At 42.7% G+C, this 4,297-nt stretch overlaps 1 protein-coding gene and 1 pseudogene across 1 annotated transcript in view; both read right to left on the minus strand.

Annotated features, from left to right (window-relative positions):
• The window catches only part of IFT140 (intraflagellar transport 140), a 51,269-nt gene that overhangs the window by 7,095 nt on the left and 39,877 nt on the right, over positions 1–4,297 (minus strand). The gene's annotated exons all lie outside the window — the stretch shown is intronic.
• Positions 1,718–2,683, minus strand: LOC100950724 (annotated as a pseudogene).

Raw genomic sequence — 4,297 nt, forward strand, 5'->3', positions numbered from 1 at the left:
AAGCTGTCCCCCTGGGTAGAGTGCTGTGGCATCACAGCTCACAGCAACCTCCAACTCCTGGGCTCAAGCGAGTCTCCTGCCTCCACCTCCCAAGTATTTGGGACCACAGGCACCCACCACAACGCCCAGCTGTTTTTTGCCCTCGTTGTTTGGCGGGCCTGGGTGGATTTGAACCCACAACCTTAGGTGTATGTGGCTGGCGCCTTAGCCACTTGAGCCACAGGTGCTGAGCCTGTTATTCTTTCTTCCTTTTTTCTTTTCTTTTATTATTTCTTTCTTTTTTCCTCTTTCTTTTCCTCTTCTTTCTTTCTGCTCACTCTTTCCCCTTCTCCTCCCTTTGGCCTTATACCAAGAGGCCCCGTCAGCACCTTAATTCTGAGACAAGGTAGTATGAAGCAAAGGAGGAAGAGTGAAGGAAAAAGGAGCACTAGGAGGTGAACAAGAAGAAATGATACATGAGGAGGAACCAACAGAAAAATTCAGGCACCATGAAAAACCAAAATAGAGCAATTCCTCCAAGGGACCATGAGGCAGATTTTACACAAGACTCTTCCTATAGGGCAGTGCTTGTGGCTCAGTGATTAGAGCACCGGCCCCATATACTGAGGGTGGTGGGTTCGAACCCGACCCTGGACAAACTGCAACAAAAAAATAGCCAGGTGTGGTGGCAGGCACCTGTAGTCCCAACTACTTGGGAGGCTGAAGCAAGAGAATTGCCTAAGCCCAAGAGCTGGAGGTTGCTGCGAGCTATGATACCACAGTACTCTACTGAGGGCAACAAAGTGAGACTTTGTGTCTAAAAAAAAAAAAAAAAGAAGAAGACTCCTCTCATAGAGAATTAATGCATTTGACAGAAAGGGAGTTTAAAATTTGGATGATTAAGACAACACAGAGAAGGGATGAGAAAATGGAAAGACAGAACCAAAAGTTGGGCAAGAGATATGTAGAATATAGAAAGGATATGGCAAAGCTTAAAGAAATGAAGGAGACAATCAGGGAATGTAAAGATGCAGTAGAAAGTATCAAAAATAGATTAGACCAGGGAGAAAGAACTTCAGAGCTAGAGGATAAAGTTGTTGAGTTAACCCAGGTAGTTATAGAGGCAGAAAAGAAGAGAAAGAAAGCAGAACAGGCGCTTAGAGAACTATGAGACAAATAACAGGAATAATAATACAAATAGCAGGAATTCCTGAAGGGGAAGAAGATTGTCCCAAAGGCATGGAAGCCCTGTTGGAGACTATCATAAATGAAAACTTCCCAAGTTTTACTAAAGATTCCGACATACTCCTTTCAGGTGGGTATCAAACCCCAGGGCATCTCAACTCTAAAAGAGCTTCTCCAAGACACACTGTAATGAACCTGTTCAAAGTCAAGATGAAGGAGAAAATTCTGCAAGCAGTTAGGAGTATGCACCAACTGACTTACAAGGGCAGAGCCATTAGGATGACAGCAGACTTTTCAACTGAAACTTTCCAAGCCAGAAAAGCATGGTCAACATTCTTTTTTTTTTTTTTTTTTGGTCATGGGATCTTTAATTAGATCTTGCAAATGCATATAAAGCAAAGGAATCATCATTGTAAACAAATAAATGAAAGCTGAGCATGACTTTCAGTAAATTAACATAAAATTTGCAAAGAAAGGAGAAGAGAACATTTTCTAGTATTAGCTAGGAATGGCCACTCCCAAGTACTAAGTATAATTTTGGGGCTAATAGTAGTCAAAATAGAGAAAGTGGAAGGTCTTTTTTGTATGGATAAGATTATTGTGTCCCTGTAGCCTGGATACTGATTGCTGCGATGAAATTGGATCTCTCAAGCATTTCTTCCAATGGCAAATTGGGGTAGTAAGCCAGGTAGAAGGCCAAAGCTCCCACGAAGCTGTTACCAGCACCCGTGGTATCCACAGCCTTGACTTTCTCTGTGGGAATGTGCTTGGGGACAGGTTCTGTCTGTGTGAGCATCACACATCCTTCAGCTCCTAAGGTGATGATTACCACCTGGCAGCCCCTTTCCAGGAGCACTAATGCAGCCTCTCCAGTATCCGCAGTGCTGCCCACCATGTGGCCAGTTAAAATCTCAGCTTCACTTTCATTGCAGCAGAACACATCTGAGAGGGTGTAGAACTGAGGATCCAGGTGAGCAATGGCAGGAGCTGGGTTGAACAATGTTTTCACTCCATTGCTATGGGTATTTTCGCGCTTCCAAAGAAGTTGCTGGAGTTACTTCTAGTTAACAGATCATTACTTTGGCTCCGCTAATGACACTGGCTGCTTCCCTCAGGTCCTCAGTATTCAAAAGTAAATTTGCTCCAGCCACTATGATGATGATATTCTGGTCTTCATTATTGACAATTACAGAAGCAGTTCCTGTAGCAGCATTTTCAGTCTAATATGTGAATTATATAGAAATACCATTCTGTTTTAAGTTTTCTATATAGTCATTGCCAAAACAATCTTTGCCAACCTTGCATACCATGGATGTCTTTGCTCTGAGTCTAGCAGCTTGGACACACTGGTTGGCACCTTTCCCTCCAAAGCCAGTTAAAAACTATGTCCATGGATGGTTTCTCCAGTTTTTGGCAAACGAGAAGTAAGACTGACTAGGTCGGTCATGCAGGAGCCCACCACTACTACTGCCACCACCTCCTCCTGCCACTGCCTCTTGGGTTCCCCTGATGCCACCATTACTCAGAAGTGGTGCTGCCCTTTCTACTTTCAACATTCTTAAACAAAACAATTTTCAGCTTACAATTCTGTATCCTGCCAAACTAAGCTTTAAAATTGACAGAGAAATCAAATCTTTTATGGATATATAAGCACTGAGGAAATTTGCTACAACAAGACCAGCCTTACAGGAAATACTTAGATCTATTCTCAACACCGAATACCACAATGGACCACCACCAAATTAAATACCTAGAAGCTAAAGGCCTAAAACTTAGCTTCCACAATGGTGCAAAGGATAAATCTACCCAACAGACTTTCTCATAATAAGACGAATAAAATTCTAAAATGTCAATGGATTGAATTCCCCACTGAAGAGGCACAGGCTGGCTGACTGGATAAAAAAGCATAAGCAATCCATATGCTGTCTCCAAAAGACACACTTAGCCTTAAAGGACAAATCAACACTCAGGGTTAAGGGATGGAAAACAGTATTTCAAACAAGTGGAAATCGGAAGAAAGGAGGGACTGCAATCTCATTCTCAGACACAAGTGGATTCAAAGCAACTAAAGTTAAAAAAGACAAAGATGGCTCGGCACCTGTGGCTCAAGTGGCTAAGGCGCCAGCTACATACACCTAAGGTGGCAGGTTCGAATGTAGCCCGGCCTGCCCAAACAACAATGATGGCTGCAACCAAAAAAATAGCCGGGTGTTGTGATGGGCGCCTGTGGTCCCAGCTACTTGGGAGGCGGAGGCAGGAGACTCGCTTGAGCCCAGGAGTTGGAGGTTCCTGTGAGCTGAGAAGCCATGGCACTCTACCCAGGGGGAAAGCTTGAGGTTCTGTCTCAAAAAAAAAGAAATACAAAGATGGTCACTTGATATTCATCAAAGGAACCCTACAACAAGAAGACATGTTGATTTTAAATATTTATGCACCTAACTTAAATGCTCCCAGATTTATGAAACAGACTTCGAGGAGTCTGAGCAATATGATATCCCTTAACACCATATAGCCGGGAACTTTAACACCTTTCTCATGGAAATGGACAGATCCTCTAAACAGAAACTAAACAAAGATACAAAGGACGTAAACGTGACCCTAGAACAAATGGGATTAATATACATATACAGAACATACCATCCCAAAGCAAACAAATACACATTTTTCTCATCAGCCATGGCACATACATGCTCCAAAATAGATCACATTCTAGAATACAAATGAAACCTCAGCAAAATTAAAGAAATAGAAATTATACCTTGTCTCTTTTCAGACCACAAGGCAATAAAGGTGAAACTCAATTCTAACAAAAACGTTCATCCCCACACAAAGGCATGGAAATTAAACAAACTTATGCTGAGTGATTGTTGGGTTCAGTAAGAGATAAAAGAGGAAACTGTTAAATTCCTTGAACATAACAGCAATGAAGACACAAGTTACCAAAACCTGTGGGATAGAGCAAAAGCAGTTCTGAGAGGAAAATTTATGGCACTAGATGCCTACATTTGAAAAACAGAAAGTGAGCACATCAAGAAACTCACAAACCTGGCTCGGCGCCTGTGGCTCAACTGACTAAGGCGCCAGCCACATACACCTAAGGTGGCGGGTTCGAATCCAGCCCGGGCCCGCCAAA

The sequence above is a fragment of the Otolemur garnettii genome, unplaced genomic scaffold, assembly GCF_000181295.1.
Source record: "Otolemur garnettii isolate 467f Iridium unplaced genomic scaffold, OtoGar3 scaffold00044, whole genome shotgun sequence".
Classification (NCBI taxonomy): domain Eukaryota; kingdom Metazoa; phylum Chordata; class Mammalia; order Primates; family Galagidae; genus Otolemur; species Otolemur garnettii.